Source organism: Triturus cristatus, chromosome 3_2 (assembly GCF_964204655.1).
Source record: "Triturus cristatus chromosome 3_2, aTriCri1.1, whole genome shotgun sequence".
NCBI classification, from domain to species: Eukaryota; Metazoa; Chordata; class Amphibia; order Caudata; family Salamandridae; genus Triturus; species Triturus cristatus.
In genome coordinates, this window is record NC_140584.1 from 1,097,666,483 (window position 1) to 1,097,688,267 (window position 21,785).

Consider the following 21,785-nt stretch of genomic DNA (forward strand, 5'->3'; position numbering starts at 1 on the left):
TCACCGAAGGCCCTGATTTTATATTAAAAACAGAGCGTTGGACTATACCATTTCCCGCTGAAAGGCAATATTTCTCTCCATGTTGTGTGGGTCACACAGTTTGGTGCTTACTTTCCCTCCATGTTAAAGAGCAGTAGATGTTTCAGCACCCAGGCTACTGTGCTGCATAGCTAATTACATATAAGATCCCAAAGGCGAGACCAATCCTTCTACTGTGTTTAGAAGTACTCTGTGCAATTTAAGACTACCGGTCCACTGGTCGCATTCATTTTTCCACAAGTAAGTTACTTTCTTTTAAATTTTATACAAACTAAATACATTTTAAATGGATACCAGTTCCAGTACCAGTGGCAGAGCAACTACAGCTTCCAGCTCTAATTCTGACATTAATTTAAGTAATCCGAAAGAGTTTCTAACTGCGCCTGGTGACCCCATTATTAAATGGGTAGAGTGGAAAGAATATTTTTTAAATTATATAGCTGGAGAAGAGGATAATGCAGGAATTTTGTCTCCAGAGAGGAAAAAAAGAATTCTTCTTCATTGTTTGGGTCCAGAAGGTTTAAGAGTGTATAATCAAATGCAAAAACCTGAAAGATCTGGTGACATAGACGTTTTTAAAGCAGCCATTCTAGATCTTACTGAACACTATTCCCCTACAGTTTGTATTTGTGTAATCAGACGTGCTTTCTTCAAAAGAAAGCAATTGCAACACGAGTCTGTGTAGGAATATGTCTCTTCCTTAAAAACGTTAGCTGCGTCTTGCAAGTTTGGTGTTTTGCATGACGAATTAATATGTGACCAAGGCATCCAAGATAGGTTGTGGATTGAAGGTGATTACAGTATAAAAGACGTCATCGCCTTAGTAAAAAAACACAGAACTTTCTGACAGAAGTTCCAAGGCCTTGTCTGAACAGAACGAACCTTCCACTACGGTCAACAACATTTCTGAGTCTAAAAAAGGGAAGTCATTTTCAGGAAAGATCAAGTACAGTCAAAATAAATTCTTTAATTCCAGAAACTTTTTTAAAACCAAAGTTGGTCAATACGATTCCTCTACTTTTGCATGTTACCATTGTGGGAGCAAAAAACACAACGCGAGTTCTGATAATTGTCCAGCAAGAGCAACCAAATGTTCGAATTGTGGGATTGTAGGAAATTTTGCCAAAGCATGCAGAAGAAAGTTAAAACAAAAACCCAAAGTCACAATTCTCTCAGAGACTGATTCGAATTCATCTGATTATGACTCTGATACTCAGTTTGAACCAAGTGTTACAGAACAGAAGAAGTACAATTATGTTCTCAATATCAACAGTACAGACCGGAGTAAACCGTTATGCATAGTAAAATTTGGTGGTGTTCCCTTGCAAGTTGCCGCTGATTCCGGTTCCCCTTTTACCATAATTGCCAAAAGTGTGTGGGACACGAAGTTAGTTAGTGTTTTAGGCACACATTTAGAACCTACTGATGTTGTTCCTGAAAGTTTCACAGGTGACAAGATTGATATGTTGGGTTACCGTTCACTTGTATTTGATTTTAAAAATCGTACAGCTGTTTGTAAACTTTACATTGCTTCTGAGGGTCCATCTGTTTTGGGCTGGAAGGAACAAAGGGCCTTGCATATCATTCTTGATCCAAACAGCCCACAGCAGGTACTTGTTGCTTGTGAAAGCAAAAACACCAAGAATTGGGCCCTAAAGGAGTTTCCAGGAGTATTTTCAGGCAAAATCGGGAAACTCAAGGGATTTTCTCACCGTATTAGAGGTAAAAACAATGCTATACCCAAAATACATAAGGTAAGAAATGTTCCCATGATTGTCAAAGAAGAAGTGAAAAAAGAGTTACTCAAGCTACAGGTATGTGGCATTATTGAGCCTGTAGAGGCTTCCAAATGGATTTCTCCATTGGTTATTGCTTGATGAGCCAATGGAAAAATCTGTCTATTTGTTGATTTAAGAAGTCTCAATGAAAATATAATTGTTGATCAATTCCCTTTGCATAGAATAGATGAAATGTTATCACTTACTCGCGGTGCTCATTGTTTTTCCACAATCGATTTATATTCAGCGTATTACCAAATTTCTTTCCACCATTATAGTGGTGATTTAACAGCATTCTGTACTCCTTTTGGGTGTTCGTTTTCGCCACATGCCCTTTGGCTTAGCCTCTGCAGCTGCTGTTTTTTAACGACTTATGACGCAACCTTTTGGTGATATGCCTGGCATCACATTTTTTCAAGATGACATTTTAATTATGGGCCGTGATTCCCAACAGCATGATTCAAGACTGAGAAAAGTACTTGGTGTTCTCAATAGCAAATGTCTCACTGCTGAAATTTCTAAGTGCAAATTTTCTGAAAATAAGGTGATCTATTTAGGTCACGAAATCAGTGAACAAGGGATTATACCCAAAACTAAACTTATCAGGGCTATCATTGATGCTCCTGCACCCAAATCAAAGGATGAGCTAAGATCATTTTTGGGTTTAGGCAAATTTTACTCAAAATTTGTCAGCAATTTTTCTGAGAAAACTCATCCCATGAGAAATTTACTCAAGAACAAAGTTACATTCGAATGGTCTGAGGAATGTCAGCAAGCGTTTGTCCTTATCAAAAAGGCTATTTGTTCTGCACCCAATCTTCAAGGATTTGATCCTTGTGCCTCCACTTTCGTCACTACTGATGCGAATTCGAAGGGCCTGTGTGCTGCCTTGACTCAGATCACCGATACTGAACAAGAAGTTGTTATCGCTTTTGCGTCTAGATCTCTCACTCCTACAGAAGAGAAATATTCTGTTATAGAAAGAGAAACTTTAGCAGTTGTGTGGGGTTTAGAACATTTTAGAAAATTGTGATGGGGCAAAAGATTCATTATCAGAATTGACCATAAACACCTTACTAAACTTCTCACTACCGATGGTCTTCACAGAGTCACTGCCAGGATCGCTAGACTTTCTATTCATCTCCAAGATTATTTATTTGAAATACAGTATGTTCCTGGAGCTAAGAATGTTATTGCTGATTGTCTTAGCAGGCTTTCATTGCTGTTGACTGAAATAGATTGTAACTCTTGGAATGATTTCTCTGTTGCTAATGTTCTTTTTGATGATAATCTTAAGAATAGTCTTTCTCAGGAGCAAGGGATGAAAGCTGGTGATGAAGACATTCTTTTAGCTGATGTTGTTAAGTCAAGAGTTATTGATGGATGGAACATCTCTTGCAAAAAGGATCTTCATGATAATTTGAGAGGCTTCAGGGAAATCAGAGATGAACTTTCCGTCTGTGATCATTTACTGTTAATGGCTGACAAAGTCATTCCTGCTGCCTCTTTAAGAGAGCAGATCATGCATTTATCACAAGAGGGTCATCCTGGCATATCCTGCACTAAATCTAGCGTCAGAGACCTTTATTGATGGCCTGGAATTGACATTTCCGCAGAAACAATTATAAGATCCTGTGTAAATTGTGAAACTGCAGACAAATCCAAGAAAACATTTAATCCACCTTTGGGTGTTGTTTGTTCACCAAATTTACCCTGGAAAGAAGTGGCATTAGACATTATGGGCCCAATCTCCTGGGTTGATAGTACACATAAGTACATTCTTGTTCTTGTATATTTGTTCTCCGGATGGTTTGAACTTAAAGTTGTTTACAAAGTAGACACAAGAACTGTTATCAATTTCTTAGATTCCATTTTTCTGCATGAAGGTTTTCCTGCTTATGTATTGACTGACATGGTGTACAATTCAAATCTAAATTAATGTCGAGTTTTCTTACCACAAACAGGATTAAGCAAAAATTCACCCCCCTTTATCATCCTTCCAGCAATGGCACTGTTGAGAGGCTGAATAGAGTTATCAAGGGGACTTAACAGTTGTGTAGGAATTCAAAGATGTCATGGGAAAGTGAATTAAAGAAAATGTTGTGGGTTTATAGAATCACATCGTATTCCTCTTTAGGTAAAAGCCCTTTTTCTCTTATGAGATATAGAGTTCCATTTTCTAAAACTAATCCCGGTTGGATGAAGCAGAACAATATGTTGTTTTGTAATCTAAACGATGTCAGAACCACTTTAACTAATTCACAAGAGAAAAATAAGGTGTATTACGATGCTAAACATGGTACCAAACCTGTAAATTTGGAAGTTGGTCAATGGGTTTGTATTAAGAGTGCCAGAAAAGTACCCAAAGGGTATAGCAAGTTTAGCCAACCCAAAAAGATTTTGAAAATTCACCGTAATACTGTTACTTTAGATAATGGTGAAACTTGGCAAATGAGTCGCTTAGCCTTAACTCATTCTGTCGAGACTGGATGTGTGCCATCTTCTTCTCAACAATTTTACTCTGGACTTAAGTCACTTTCTCGTCATCCTTTTTGGTGTTTATGAGGATACCTGTAAAGTTTTTGACTCTGCTCCTGTAGTTGTTCCCAATAATGTTGAAGACAATTGTGGTGTATTTAATGAAGCATCCAGTCGTTCCAGACCTTGCTTTAATGTTAAAACCTCTTTTGGAAGAACTGTTAAAAAAACAGATAGGTACAGTGAATTTATTTGTTATTAAGTTTTTTTTTAAGCTTGTTTTTGTTTTCTTTACAAGGGGAGGATGTGAAGTATATGGAGTTTTGGGTAAGTGCATGTCCATCTGCATGTCCACCTATTTATTTCTTGTATTTTGTATTCTATGTTTAGGGCTCCTCCAGAGCTCCGCATTCTATATTATTACTTACTTGTATCCTTGATGTGGAATGTTGAGTCATTCGTTCCTGACCCTGTCCTACCATCAACTTGTACCTTACTTGAATGAAAATAAAGACCGCTTAACCTAATCGGATTGGATTGATTACTTCAACAATACTACATGACCTTAATGATGTCACAGACAGCATTATTAGGTCGCTGTTGGTGAGCCTGTATAAATGAAATACCAGTTTTGATGTGAGCTGCGATGGTAGGGCCTGCCGTCTCGAGATGACCCAATACATGTCCACCACCTCCCCTCAAAGACTTTACATTGCAGAGTCTGGTAAAGAAATTGATCTGGGTATTTATTATTAGAGACAGAGTAGGCCTCTCACCTCAACCTAGAGACAGCCACTGTGATATTATTCCACGATGGGGACTCGCTCTGTTGGGTGTACATAAACAGGCAGGGTCTTCCCAAGCACCAGGATGGATTTCTTATCAGTTTTGAGAGACCTCAGTAAGGCCCACAGATGTCTGTGATAGGGTAGCTGGGTAGGTCCATGCGGGTAGAATGGAAGTGTTAATTAATTCAATAGTGTTGCCAGTGAAAATAGTGCAGTCACAAAACTGTTAGATTAGAAATACTGACCATTGTTTCTTGTTTTGAAGGTCTGAGCTGTTGTACGTCTGTGCCCCAGCTCCATCTGGATATTGTAACATTCGTAGTACTTGCTTCAGGTGCCTCCATCCTTCCAACTGGGCTAGGACAAAGCTGGCAACTCTCGGCTAGTTAAATGTTAAACTTGGTGGTAAAGCTGAACTAGTCACCTGTTTACTCCAGGTCCTCACATCCTGTGCATGAAGCCTCTCGATAATAATGGTGGCGGGCAAAGCATCTTGGGCAAACATATTAGTGTCTTTCTCTATCAAGGGCTAATAAATCAAAGGGGTCAAATTTCAATTCTAGTCCTATGTACACCCAGACACTTTTTCCGCAGTATTTGTTCAGCTTGTGAGGGTTTCCTCCAGGCTTTTCAGAACACTGTCTGGGATGGCCCCTGCAGTGCAGCAAGATAGGCAACAGTAATCCAGGTACAAGCTGCGCCTAGCACACTAGAGTATCTGCAGAGTTACATAAAATATCCCTTAAATACTCTCACCGGACAGGTTGTTGCTGATCCTCATGTTACTGGGTCAACCTCTAGTGCTTCCTCCTCTATTTATTTCACTTCCTTTCTGTTCTAGTGCCTAGCCCCCACATTTTGCCTGATATTGATGTGATCTTGAATGAAAGTGCACTGGATCTCTGCTATCCAGGACCCCAGTGCCAGAGCTTGTTCCCTAAAGGTACCTAAGGCATAGGGACGAAAGAAGGTCCCCCAGGGTAGCAGCACAAATTGTGCCACCTTAGGGACCCCTCACCAAGAACATGCACACTGCCATTGCAGGCTGTGTGTTTTGGTGCAGATAAAGCCAAAGAGTTGACATGACACACAGCCCTGTGTGCCATGCCCTACAGCACTGCATGAGATATAGGTAAGTCATGCCTACAGCAGGCCTTACGAGCCCTAAGGCAGGGTGCACTATAACCCATGTGTAGTCCTATCTGCCTGAGCAGATATGAACCAGCAATATCTAAGCCCATTCTTGGATATTGTAAGTGCACAAAGAAGCCATAGAGATTGCATGGGCTTGACACTCATTATTACGTGTTCCTCAGCTCCATGATGGCTTCACTGAAACCACAGATGTTTGGTACCAAACATCTCATCTTAATAAATCCACACTGATGCCAGTATTGGATTTATTAATAAATGCACCCAGAGTGCACCTTAGAGGTGTCCCCTAAAAACCTACTAGCACTGGTGTGATCTCTGACTAGCCTTAGCCACCCTGCCACCCCCAGACATATTTCTGGCCTTCTGAGGTGAGAGCCTCCGCTCTCAGAAGTCAGAGACAAAGCCTGCTCTGGGTGGAGGTGATAACACCACCCCCACTAAGCAGGACCTGCATTCTAGAGCAGGAAGCTTCAAAGATGACGCTGCCTTTGAGGTGTGACCCACGCCTCTGCTGTGAGAAGCAGATGCCGATCCCCCTGTCCAGACCCCACTTTTGGCGGGAGGACAGGCGGGACAATTAGTGAGATTAGGAGGTGTGCCCACTTCTAGCCTGCACAACCCCTCAGGTGGGCAGCTGAAGTGAGCCCCCAATGTACTTTCCTCCATCTTGCTTTGGAGGAAGATAGTGTATCACAGTCAGGGTTATGTCCCCTCCCCACAAGGAGTGGCCATATAGAGGGCATAGTCACCCTAAGGAATGGGAGCCCATTGTCTACTACATGGTACTCCCCTTAACACCCCGAAATCTAGTATTTTTATTCACCCCTCTACCCAGAACTCAGCTTCCACAGACCCAAGAAGGACTAAGAAGAGCTGCTGACCCGAAAACAGATACCCTGCTGCAGATCTTTGGCATGAACCCCTGCCTGTTGTCCCATGACTTGACCATCTTGGTGTGGTGACTCGTCCTGCTCCTGTGAGGCCTCCAAGAAACCTGGTGTACCTCCAGCCCTTCGACAATTGCTAAAGAACTGCCTTGGAGTAGAGGAGCTACTCCCCTGCAGTCTGCAAGCACCGAACCCGCAGAGTACGGCTTCTCGACTTGCAGCTCCCCGGTGACTCCAATGCAGCAATTGAACCAGAAGCAGTCCACCAGCTCCAGAGGGTCAAATCTGGAGAAGACACCAAAACCTACCGTAGGCGTGTTGTACCAATATCTGAGGTACCTGACCACCTGTGACAATCTCTGAGACAAAGAGTCCATTCAGGACTCCTACTGGCCAGGTGACAAGCACCAGTCGAGGGACACTGAAACCCCTGAGACACACTTTGTGAGTGACCCAACTGTCCAGACATCATCCCTGCAACCTGCTCGTCCCTGACCACAAAGCCACCTTGACGCACAGAGAACCGATGAGCTACCTGCTCTGGACCCAACCCGCCCAGCATATATATCGACAACCCAGCTGTGCTCCCATGATCCTGTGGCCCTTGCGATCCGATCCCTCATTTGGGGTCCCCCTGGACTTACCTGTAAGTTCCCTTGTGCAGTTTATTTAGAGGTGCCCCTCCCACCTTCTCTGTAGCGCCTGCTACCAACGACCTCTGCACCCTGCTCTCGGCCGAATCCGGGATGCTCCTGACGAGCTGCTGCTGAAATATTGGACCTGGCCTTGCAACTAACTTAAGTCCTGAAGGTATACATTTTTACGCATTTTTGTTCTTTTTCCCCATAGACTTCTACAGTTCATAATTGCGCACAAGTGTCAACTATTTTTGAACTTTGAAAAATCATAACTCGAAAAGTATTAACCTGTGAATGAAGTTCTTGGTCTTAAAAATTACATAAAAATTGGTGCTATTTTTATAAATTGGTCTCGGATTTATTCTTGAGTATGTGTCTCATTATTGCCTCTGTGAGTACAACAAATGATTAACACGACCTCCTGATAAGCCTAAGTGCTCGCCCACACTACTGCAAAATAGAGCATTAGTGTTATTTGTTTTGCCTCTGTATACCAAAGGGGAACCTCTGGACTCTCTACACTGTGTACTTCATTTTAGTGCACTATATAGAGAGCCAGCTTCTTACTATTTCTTTTGGGGGGTGAAAGGGTATAAGATATGGCAGGGGATGTGGGAAGCTTGTATTTGAATCCGCCTGTAGCCCCCTCCAGATGTCCATTCAGTTTATCATCCCGTAAGGTCTTTCTACAGGCAGGGAGCTTAGTCAGGGCACAGTTCTGTGTGTTTACTATGAGATTTTTGGTTGTGAGCCTGGCCAGACAGAAGCTGTTCTGTGCTTGTGATGCTTTCCTTGCCAGGTTGTTCTAGTGGAATGGATGCTGTGGTAGGCCGTGCCATGTGCTTTGATGCCCATGCGGGCCGGATGAGTCATCCAGTACCATTGTATTAGAGTTGGGTGATGTGTTCGGATTTTGCTTGGTTGCTGCATACAGTGGATTCTTTAGAGGCGTCAGAGATTTTGTTTTTTCACAAAGAGACTGTCACGCCCCGCCCCACAGATAAGAGGAGGCGTTTGACTATTGTATATGCTGTTTTATTGATCTCACAGGTACGTGATCAGGGTTGCAGGGAAAGCGGGTAATAAGGGGCTCCTGGTGGTTCTTATATGGTCTCTCGCCGTGTCGTTGGCACTTCTCTCCGTGGGCGTGGTCCTGCCGGTCGTCCCCTCGGAAAAGAAAGAACAACGAGGTGTTTACTACCCTTCTCTTTTCTCCTAGTGTTCCCCTCCCCTTTTATAGTGCGGGGTTTCTTTGGACACCCAACCCCTTTTCCCAGATACTGTGGGCCTTTCTACCGTCCCCGGGTCCTTTTCATCAGGCTAGTCCCGTTGGAGGTGATTTCCAGTCCACCCGTTCCCCGGCTATGTGTATGACTTTCTACAGGCCTGTTCTCTGTTCCTCGCTCTGTCGGCGTATCGCGCCCTCCTTATCCGCTTCCGGTCTTTTTGGGTCATCAAGGCTCCGCCCCTCGGCTGCCAGTAGAGTCAGCACCGGCTGTGACGGCCTGATGCTCCCGGGGTCCTTCTGGTGTTCCTTCTGGTCCTCCTCGTCACAGAGACCAAATAGCAGAGTTACCCCTGTCCATGTGCAAATGAGTGAGGGGTTTGATTTTGTGTAGTAGGCTGAGCTAGGACCTTGCAAGCTGGACCTTTTTCTTACATGAGAGAGAAGGAGAGAGACAGTTGTCTCAGTGGAAGTGGATATGTTTACACCAGATTATGGGAGAGAGGGGGCTTTCTTGCTCATGCTATCGACCCACGAGTGGACACGAGGTTTGCTTGCAGCCCATTGATAAGGACAAACCGGTGTTTGGTCGGATTGGCTTTGAGGTACAGAGCAGATGTCCATTTCAGATTGGGTTCTCTATATTATCTGAGCCCAGGGATACCTGTGATCAATGAAGGTTTGACTCAAAGTTGTGTGTTATCAGTGGGCGTGGAAAGGGCCTATGTGATCTTTTCCCACCATGCCACCACAATTCCTGAAAGTGGCCAGAAGGACTCAGGAGCCGCCAGGTGACCAGGTCACAGCATTGTGCCATGAAGCCCACCCTCAATGAGATTTCCCTTAGGCCCACCCGCTAGTCTCCTGATAAAAACTGAGCTTCCATGAACAGAGTGAAAAGGGAGTGAGTCTATGTATAGGGCACGTGCCATCAGATCATCTACAACTGTATATCCCATGATGCACCAGGGCCATTTCATTTACTGCAACTGTCAGAATCAGGCTTTGGTTTTATACAAGGCCTTTGAGCATTCTTGATAAATCACCAAAATTAACAAACATCCTCAGTGATACTGGCCTTGGTAGCCAGGGTTTATGCAGGTGTGAAACTGTAATACAGAAAACTTGTGGGTCACTAACCTAGTAACCTGGGTACAACTCTACCCACTTTGAGACAGTGATAACCTGCAGTGCACTGTGCAGAGAGATGTGCAGGGTTTGGATACAGAAAGAGACACCAAGAGGCTCTGTGACAACATCCAGAAGCAGGCTAATGACACATCTGGAAACCTGGAACAGAAGCTGAGTGAGCCGCACACCTTCTGAGCTTGTCGATGGCAGCCAGAACTGGAGCCAGCAGCATGAGGAAACTGGAGGAAATGAGCCACTGGCACAGCCCTTGTACTTGGACCAGTCATGAGAATGGGTGTGTGCCTTGCGGGGAAGCAGGAACAGATCTGGACCTAGCTGGTCTCCCAAAGTATGGCTGCAAGCCCAGCAGGCACACACACACCCTGACACAATCCAGTGCTGCTGAATCACTCGCAGAAACTCAATAGTAAGAACAAAATGTTTAACGGGGCTGCAGAGCAATCCATTGTACTCTGCTTTCTGAGAATTTGACACATGATCTTGGCAGTGGATATTTGTGGATCATTCAAACGTTTCTAATACATATGGGGCTGGTCTGCTGTTCCTTTACTCAGTGACACATGGCACTGAGCTCTAGGGAGTGTGATAAGGAACATGTGCTCTGACTCTTATTCCCTGGGGAATGATATGTTAATTGTGGTATGGGTGGCATCACATTTGTGGATTGGGACTGCTACCAAATGGGGGGAAGGATGGATTAGAGAGCGCATAAAATAATGAAAAATGGGGGAATGAGTTCATGGCTGAGTTTATGAATGGAGGAACACTTTGGTGACCCATGGATAGATGATGGATGAATAGGCAACATGAGTGGTTTTTGAGAAACTGGATGAGTGAAAGAGGGTGGATGAGTGAGTGCATGATTCCTAGCAGGTGGGTGATTGAGCAAATAGCTTGATGGATGGTTTTCTGAGTGAGTGTAAGATTCCTTCCTCCTGACAAATCCCAGAGTGTCACTAGCCGCACTCTTATCTCCCACCCAGGGTGCCAATCACTGGGCGCACTGTGTCACTGCTGCACTCTCACCCCCTACCCAGTGTAACGAACACTGGGCGCCCTGTTTCATGGCCTGTACTCTTATCCCCACTCAGAGTAACTATCACTGGACGGCCTGTGTCACTGCCGCACTCTTACCCCCCACCAAGGGTACCTATCACTGGGCACCCTTTCTCACTGCCCTTACTTTTATCCCCCACCCATGGTACCTATCACTGGGTGCCCTGTGTCACTGCCCCCACTTTCATCCCCCACCCAGGGTATCTATCACTGGACGCACTGTGTCACTGCCCGCACTCTCATCTCCCACTCAGGGTACCTATCACTGGGCACCCTGTGACTCTGCCTCACTCCCATCCCCCACCCAGGGTATCTATCACTGGGTGCCCTGTGTCACTGCCCGCACTCTCATCTCACACCCAGGGTACCTATCACTGAGTGCCCTGTGTCACTGCCTGTACTATCATCCTCACAGAGGGTACCTAACACTTGGTGCCCTGTGTAACTGCCCGCACCCTCATCCCCCAACCAGAGTACCTATAACTGGACCCCTGCATTCAGACCACCTTTCCGAGCCTGGCACGGTAACATAGTTCTAGGGACAAACCGCTACAGGAACTTGCTGCAGTACCCACTGTGGACTTTCCCTTACTGAATCTCCTTTGCACCTGCTGTGCACTCCTCACTACAGTTGCCCAGACAGCTAACAAACTGTCTCTGACACAATCACTGTGGCCCATCCTGGCAGCTCACTGTCACCGGCTAAAGTAGTGGACCATGTCTTTAGGATGACAGTTGCCAACATTCATCTAGCAGTCACTGTGGAGCCTCTTTGGAGCCCGTTGGCTCCTTCAGGGCTCCTGCTGCTATACAAGCTCTGTGCCTGGCATAGAGGGGCTGATGCTGACATGCTATATTCATTTAATGCCTCCTGGAAGTTTAGAGGCTGCTGCAGACCCCTCTATTTTGCCACATGCCTTAAATCGAACACTATCACAGTGGCCCTTTGTTAGAATTTGGGTTGTTGGTTGACTGAGGTATGAGTCATAGTCAAGCAGCAGTCACAATCCTAGTTAGGGTAAGAAGCAGGCAATCCCTAAATTAACCTGTGCTCATGCTCTGGTAGCTTGGCACAGAGCAGTCAGGCTTAACTTTAGAAGCAAAGCGTAAAATATTTGTGCAACACTTCAAACAGAAAACCAGTGAAAATAACACGCAAAAAGGATCTTACAACTGGTTAGAAAAATGAAACTTAATTTAATAAATAAAACCAGATCAAAATGACAATATCCAATAAGTAGAACTTGAGGTATTGAAATTTCCAAATTTTTAGGAAAAAATAGTAGCTTCTAGAAGCAAAAAGCTTTATTGGGGATATCTGGTTGTGCTGGACCGGGACAAAGTCAAAGGTTCAGGATGACCGAGATTGAGCGTGGGCCAGATACATGGACCCAGTTAGGTCCGCCCAACCAAAGTACCTTAATTGTGGATCGCTTACCAGAGGAGAAATGCGTAGCTCAGCAGAGGACGAATCTTTTCCGCTGGAGGTACACCTCTGGCCCACTTCCAGAGGTCCAGGACTGGGATAGCACCACGTGACAGAGCAGACTCACAGAGGGCAGAGTCTAGGTGCAGAAGCAGGTTGGCTGGAAGTCATTTATGTCCCTGAGACTTCAGATCAGGAGGCCAGCCACCTAGCCCTTAGAGTCACTTTGGGTTTTCGGGACAAGTGATGCAGGTCCAGCACTTCTCAGCCAGGCAGCAGGTCAGCACAGGAAAGCAAGAGTCCAGTAAAGTAGTAGTCCACTAGAATGGCTGTCTGTACGAAAGTAGGATCTGCTTTCATGGTTACCCCCACTTTATGCTTGATGTCAGCATGTTTTTGACCTAGTCTGACTGAGATCCTACTAAGCAGGACCCCAGTCACTGTGCTTTTGCCCTAAATTGACCATGGTAAGTACGTTTGTACATCCAAAATTGGCTACTGGTGTACCATGGTAAATCCCTACTACATGGTACTAAGGAACCAAGGGCATAGGTGCATCAGGGGTCTCCCATGGGCTGAAGCATGGATTCTGCCACCCATGGAAATTCACTCAAACTATGACTACAGGCCTGCCATTAGAGCCTATGTAAGATGGTGCTTGTACCTCTCACAGCAGATATAAGTTTCCTTATATCTGAGGTTACTAGACTTAAAACCTATAGGTCAACCCTATGGCAGGCTATTCAGCCCTGAGGGCCGGGTGCTTGGTTATAAGTGTAAGGGTGCCCCTGCATGAGCAGGACACCCCTACAAACCCCGGAATCAATTATCCAGGCTTTGTAAGTGCAGTTAGCCATTTTATTACATATAGTGAACATCAGTCCTTTTGAGATATCTAACTATATAGAGGTTGCACCAACCCGGTCATGTTTGGTATTAAACATGTTGGAAGTGTGATTCCATGTACTGGGGGCTCCCTTAGGTTACCACCCTGTATTCCCAGTAACAGTCTTTCAGGGCCTGATGGTCAGATAGTGAAGCTGCTGACCACAGACATGATTCTGCCCTCCTGCTGCTGAGCCTACTAAGGTTTCCAACGTCTCTTCACCCCTATGCACCTGGCTTCTCTGGTGTAGGTAACTTGGTCTCCTGGGTATCCACGGGTGGGGTGGCTCTCCAACCTTCCGTCCTCCAAAGGAATTCTTTGCGGTCCTCTGGGACGGGTCCTTCTGCAAAACTGCAACCGCGACTTCTCCAATGACTTTCATTGGTCATGCAGCTTTGTTCCCACTCTGCACACAGCCTCCGTGGGGTCCCTGGGTATTTACCTTGGTTGTCTCCTTGTGTCCCCAGCTCCTGTGGGTCTTCTGGTCCAAGCTCTGTTCTGCAGTTCACATTCCACTTTCTTAGTATATGGTTTGGTCTCCCCCTGTCGACCAATGTATTTTGTGCTACTTCCCTTATTGCAGTTAAAGTATCATTAATTATTTGTGTTGATATCTCCGGGTAGGAGATATACTAATGTGTTAGTGAATGTTGTTTAATAAATCAAAGTATTTTTATCTAAACACTGTGTGGTTCTCTTTCATGTAACTTACATCCTAAGGTTAAACTGGTAAAACAAGCTGCTTAACACTCCTTCAATATAAGCTTGAATACTATTACCACTTTGAGAGATTTCTAGTTTATCAAAGACCACTAAAATCACCATAAGGGTTGCCTGTATTAGTGCAAGGTGCAAGGTGCATCACTTAAAAATGTGTGCACCATATACTAAGTCAGCCTCCTACAGAAGTCCTTCCTGTCAGAGTATCCACAGGTCAACAAATGTACTGACGTGGTGGTGTCTGAGGTCCAGTGCTGATACCCAGTGGGACCTTTGAAATGGAGGAGACTTCAGAGACAGGCCTTTGAAGTGCACATGGCCCTACCCTTCCTGGCTCACTACAGTGGGTTATGTAGCCCTTTGTGAGGGGACAGGGCACAGCCTATTCAGGTGTAAGTGAGCCTGCATACAGCTCCTCCCGCCATCCTGCCAGGAAGGCCCAGGAAGTCACAACTAAGCTCCCATTGTGTGAGGCTGTCTAGGGTGAATATACAAGGTGCTGCTATCGCCCATCCCAGACGTGTGACATTTTCAGAATTGCAATTCAAAATCTTAATTCATCATACATTTGGATTTTAAATGTTGATTCCGGAGACCCCAGACTTTAAGGACGTATCTCTTCCTAATTGGACATTACTCTTCTATAATGTAATAAGATAAAAAAATTATTATTCTATGGGAGAGATATGCCTTGCAGTAGGGAAAAAAAATATTTGAGAGTTGTGCACTACCAGAACATGTAAAACTTAAAAGTAAATGTCCTACCTTTTAAGTACAACCTGTCCCGGTGAGGTTCCGTGAAAACTGAACCCATGTTTCTGAGCTAATGGTACCGTGACGATCCTGGTATTAGTGAATTGCAAATAATGAGTCTAATATAAAGCGAGCGTTTTCGCAACGCTGCACTGAAGGATTCCTCATGTATTGCTGATTCTTGTGTTTGAACCTACGGGTTCCATTTCGTGCACGACGTCCATTTTGTATCATTGCCCTCACATAGTCAGTGAATGGGCGATGTCCGAACAATGACCCTGATTAGGTAACCTCCAGGGCACGTAGTCCCTAGTGCGCGTTCTGCCAAATTCTGCATGACTTGGCGAAAGCTGTCCATGTCGCCTGAGGCGGACCCTGCCGTACTGGTTTTCTGTCCTGTCCTGCCTGAGCAAAGCTACTGACCCTGACACAATAGACCACGCTTCTTTTATTAGCCTACGAATATGTCTTATCTGACTCTTCTATTTTCTGCATCTGTTCCTGCATTTCCCTTTAGCCTTTTATGATGAGGAGGTGACCAATTTTATTATGGGGCGGTCCGGCCTTTCAATAGAGGGATTTCAGAAACATGTGATTGAAGGCCGGACACCTGGAGATGGGAATGTGATCTTGTGAGATCTTATTGTCTGGAATACAGAAACGGGAATTATTGTAAGTCTGCAGGAATGTTTGCCCGAAGCAGAATATTCAGTATTTAAGGAACGACCTGCTTTGTACAAATCGAGCAGTCTCCTTAGAATCTATCTTGTATGATACTTCTGTGACTTCTTTTCCTGACTGCAGTCATTAAAGACGATCTTTTGACGCCAGAGGAAGAGTCCCGTGTCTCTGTTTGTTAAGTACGCCAAAACAGGTGAACCCCGAAGGTTTCGGGTGTTGTCCCCTGGCACCGCTGGGTCTTAGAAATTGCCCAGTCCTTCACCGGTCCTACCTTAGGGGTGACTTATAAGTATAAAAGAGGAAGGCTTGGGCTTGGCAATAGGTTTATTTTACCAGGTCGAAATGGCACACACAGGCTTTGCAATGGCAGACCTAAGACATAGTTAGAGGGCTACTTAAGTGGGTGGCACAGTCAGTGCTGCAGGCCCACTAGTAGCATTTGATTTACCTGCCCTTATCACATGTAGTGTAATTTACTAGGGATGTATAGGTAAATTAAATATGCCAATTGGGTATGTCAGTGTTACCATGCTTAAAGGAGAGAGCACATGCACTTTAGTACAGGTTGGCAGTGGTGAAGTGCTCAGAGTCCTAAAGCCAACAAAAACGAATACAGCAAAATGTGGAGGGTAACAGCAAAACATTTGGGGATGACCCTGCAGAGAGGGCCATTTTCCAACACCCTTCAAGGTAGATCACAGGAAGCTGAAGAGCTGGTAAGACCTGTGTCCCAAGTCTGATGTGTTCATCCTCATCACAGGCGTCTGGCGGCCCCTGGTGGACCCTCTATTCTCTTCCTACAAAATACGGAATTGGCCACTGTGCAGTCTGTGATAAGTTGACACACTTCCCAACACTGACCATACAATGCTTCTGCTCTCGTCACTACTCACAGATTTTTGCACATAGGTCATTTCACACAAGCTGTTCCTGTAGGCAATCCCAATGTCCATGTGTTACCTGTTCTCTGTGTGCCTGGGGGAGTCATGCATTGCTACTGCCGCAATTGTATCTGTTCTGTGTGTAAGGGACACTGTTCCTCCCTTGCCCCTGCACTCCACCTTTACTTTGCATGTCACATTATGCCCTACATTACCCACCAACTGCAATGCCCACACCTTCTTTGTTAGACTTACCAACCATTTACACCACCAGGCCATGGAAGCCCTCATTTTGTGAGGAATTTTTCAAGGCCCAGCATTCAAACATGGCTGGACAACATCATGCTGTGGATGCACACAATTTGCCAAGAATTGCCACTAATATGGCAAGCCTATATTTATTGTGTAACTGGCTACCATCATGCTGTGAATTTCCACAATATAGAAATATAGGCCACTATTTTGTAAGGCTCAATATTATAACACAGTATGGTCGCCATCAAGCCATGAATGACCTCCACATGCCAAGAGTTGCAACCATTATTGGAGATGCAGCATTTTAAAAGGATTGGGTACAGCGCATCATTTACAAACATGTATTTACACAAACACGCACATACACACAGAACAACACATACACATCAGCAATAAAGACTATTTTTTTGTCCTTGCCCTGCTGTGAAATTTACTCCTCTGGCTCTATCTCCTGTGCCTTACGTATATCAAGCTTCTCTTGCTTCTGGCTTTTCACTGCTTGGCAAGCCCTGCATACTGATTTAGAGAACTATCAGTCACAATTTGAGACCGTAGCTGTCCAATGGTGTAGTACATCAGCAGTCCAAAGTGCACACACTGCGCATGTCTTATTGTTAACTGTGGACCGACTATGAAGTGGTGCTGCAAAACATCAGACCCTCCAATTGGTGGCAAAGGAAAGTGCCCAAGAACTCTAACGGGTGAGCATTTTGGGTTGGCAAGCAGGAATAGCACAGTCAACGTGTTCAATAAAGAGAATGCATTTCAGTTGCACGTAAGTGAGGACTGCTTGTCAGCAAACATGCAACAACGGTTTCTCATAAAGGCAGCTGCTTTTCGAAAAATACTGAAGAGGGCTGGAGTCAATGACCTGGCTGAAGCCAAACTGGCTATATCTAATCCAAAAAGAAGAGCAAAATAAAAGAGACAGAAGGTTGAGGAAGGGGAATGGTCCAGCTAGAAGAATCACTGGTGAAAATAGGACACTGCTGCTCAGGATGTGGAATCAAATGTCAGAAAACGTGTGGCGGAAGAGAAAAAACAATATCATCTGAAAGCCAAAAGCATGTAGGAGCAGCAAATCATCTGGGCCATCAGGCCACATCAGCACATCTGGATTGATGTTAAGATGCTGTTCACTCCATGAAAATGAAATGGACAGGAAGATATGTATGAAAACTCTATGAAAAGGAAAACATTTCTTACCTTCAGTACTGGTACTTTCCTTCAATTCCGGACACCAAAGTGCTGATCTTTGGAAACCACGCCTCTCTCTGGAACGACACCTGCTGGCTTGCCGAGCTCTGACCCACTCCAACACCAGCAGACCACACTCGTAAGCTCTGCATCATCCTGGACATCAACCTCACCATGAAATGACAGATCAACACAGAATCCTCCACCTGCTTCCACACTCTCTGCTTGCACCAAAGAATCTTCAAATGGCTCTCTATCAGAACAAGAAAAACAGTCACGCAAGTCTTAATCATCAGCCGGCTGCACTACAGCAACACACTGTATGCAGGAACCACCACCGAACTCATGAGAAGGCACCAGACAATACAAAACTCGGCAGCCAGACTGGTCCTGAACCTATCTATGCGGACCCATATCACCTAACACCTGAGAAACCTCCATGGCTCCCTGTCCAAAAAAGATGCCAATTCAAGTTACTGACACACGCCTACAAAGCTCTCCAGGACCAAGAAGGAGCATACATGAACCACCGCCTGAACCTTCTCTAACCATCCAGAAACCTCTGCTCAACGTCCCATGCCCCTGCACAGACGCTGAGCTACCATCATAGCCACAGCGGAAGCCACTCTTTCTCCGACCTCACTGCCAAGTCCTGTATCACCCTCCACCTCCAAACATTACCCTTGCTGACAGACTTCAGGAAGAGACTCAAGACCTGGCTCTTCGACAAAGCCCGGCAACTCAGTGCCTGGATACCCTCACGGGTGACAAGCTGTGCTTTACAAGTGCTGACTGATTGATATAAACAATGTAACATCACATTTCTCACCCAAAATTAATGAAATAATCAAAACTTAGGGGCCTATTAGGATGGCGGTCGGGGTCCGACCGCCATGGTAGCAGAAAACAACTGCCCACTGGTACCGCAGCAAAGCCGGCAGTACAAGCAGGATCAACCACCAAAAAAAAACGACCGCGGCGGAACGAGGCAAAGAAAAAACGCCCGTAGCGGGCAGAGAAGGCCAAAATCAGTCCGCGGCGGTCGAATTCGCAGAAGAAAATCACCAACCCGCCTCCATGACAACGGACACAACGCACGGAAAATTAGGGTATCCCCGATGTTACCGCGGTACGTTCCGCTGTTTCTGAAGCTCGTGACAAATATGGCGGTCAACAGAAAAAAATCACAACAAAGCCCAAAAGTGCACACAGCAAAGCAGCCATGCCCCCAAAAACATGGAACACATCCCAATGACACAACCACATGGCAACTACAAAAAGACAAATCCCAGGACAACCCACACATCCCACCTGACATCAATACCCCATTTGGACACACCCACATAGCTGAGTACTAAACCAGCCCCTTCCCTGACCACAATCCTCTGCAAAACTCCACAACTGAAAGGCCCAACACCAGAGCACAAAGGAGAGGCAAATCAACACACCATCACTACTCACACCACATACAGCACCACCACCACTTCTACATCTGCACCTCTAAACCCTTTGCACATTTCACACCATACACATCACCACCACCCCCACCACTCACACCCCTGCACCTATAACCCCTTTGCACATCACACACCATGGCAATACGGAAAATGCCCAAATTCACAGAGAGTGAGTTGACAGTCATGGTATAAGAGATAATCAGAGTTGAACCACAAGTGTTTGGTATCCTGGTCCAAAAGACACCACTAGCCACAAGAGCACAAATGTGGGCAAGTATACTCGATAAGGTCAATGCAGTAGGGACCACCCCAAGAACAAAAAAGGAAATCATGAATCGGTGGCATGACTTGTAGAGGGTTGTGAAGGAGAAGAGGAGCAAGAACCGTGAGCTGACTAAGAGGACTTGCGGTGGCCCTCCCATTGCACCCAAAACATTCACTGCATGAGAGGAGAAGGTGCTTGCCATAGTGCATCCAGGAAGTCTCACAGGAATAGCCGGGGAGTGCAGGCTGGTAAGTACAAACAAATGTAGACCATCACACAGCTATGTACTGTCCAGCAAAACTTCAAAGCTACATCTCAGAGACCCAACTATATCCATTTGCACCACAATATCCAACACATGTCCCACAGATGTAACATTCAATCAATCAATCAATCAAAACATTTGTAAAGCGCACTACTTACCCGTGAGGGTTTCAAGGCGCTGGGGGGGGGGGGTGCTGCTGCTACTGGTCGAAGAGCCAGGTCTTGAGTCGTCTTCTGAAGGGCAGCAGGTCTTCGGTTTGTCGTAGGTAAACGGGGAGGGTGTTCCAGGTCTTGGCGGCGCGGTGGGAGAAGGACCTGCCTCCGGATGTGGTTCTGCGGATGCATGGGACCGTTGCCAGAGCGTGGTCAGCAAAGCGGAGTTTCCTGTTGGGTACGTAGAAGGAGAGTCGACTGTTGAGATAGGCTGGGCCAGTTTTGTGGAGTGCCTTGTGTGCGTGGACCAGGAGCTTGAAGGAGATTCTTCTGTCGACGGGGAGCCAGTGCAGGTTCCTCAGGTGGGGGGTGATGTGGTCGCAGCGCTGGATGTCGAGGATTAGGCGTGCAAATGCATTCTGGATTCTTTGCAGTCTGTTGATGAGCTTGGTCGAGGCTCCGGCGTAGAGGGCGTTTCCGTAGTCGAGTCTGCTGCTGACTAGGGCCTGGGTGACCGTTTTCCTCCTGTTTGTCGGGATCCATCTGTAGATCTTGCGGAGCATGCGGAGGGTATTGAAGCAGGTGGAGGAGACTGCGTTGACTTGTTTGGTCATGGTGAGTTTCGAGTCGAGGATGACTCCCAGGTTGTGTGCATGGTCGGTAGGGGTCGGGGGTGTCCCCAGTGATGCGGGCCACCAGGAGTCATCCCATGCTGAGGGGTTGGGCCCGAGGATGAGGATCTCTGTCTTGTCTGAGTTCAGCTTAAGACGGCTTTCCTTCATCCAGTCGGCAACGGCCTTCATTCCCTGGTGGAGGTTGGATTTGGCGGTGAGAGGGTCCTTGGTGAGGGAGAGGATCAGCTGCGTGTCGTCGGCGTAGGAGATTATGTTGAGGGTGTGCTGTCGGCAGATGCGTGCTAGTGGTGCCATGTAGACGTTGAAAAGCGTCGGGCTGAGGGAAGATCATTGTGGGACGCCGCAGATGATCTCGGGGGCTTCGGATCGGAACGGGGGGAGGCGGACTTACTGAGTTCTGCCGGTGAGGAAGGAGGTGGTCCAGTCCAAGGCCTTGTCACGGATCCCTGCGTCGTGGAGGTGCGTGCGTAGTGTGCAGTGGCAGACGGTGTCGAAGGCAGCGGAGAGATCCAGGAGGATGAGGGCCGCCGTCTCGCCGTTGTCTAGTAGGATCCTGATGTCGTCTGTGGCAGCGATAAGGACGGTCTCGGTGCTGTGGTTGCTGCGGAATCCAGATTGGGAGGGGTCCAGGATGTTGTTGTCTTCGAGATGATGGGAGAGCTGGATGTTAACTATCTTCTCGATGTCCTTTGCTGGGAACGGAAGTAGGGAGATGGGCCGGAAGTTCTTGAGGTCGCTCGGATCCGCCTTGGGTTTCTTCAGTAGAGCGTTAATCTCTGCGTGCTTCCAGTTCTCAGGGAAGGTAGCGGTCTCGAAGGAGAGGTTGATGATGTTGCGCAGGTGGGGTGCGATGGATTTGCCGGCTTTGTTGAAGATGTGGTGTGGGAGAGGGTCAAACGGGGATCCAGATGGATTGTGCCCATGGTCTTGATTGTGTCCTCAATGCTCACGTTGGCCCAGGTTGTCAGGGAGTCATGGTTGGTGGGGTGCGGTGGGTCCGGCATGTCAAGGCCTGT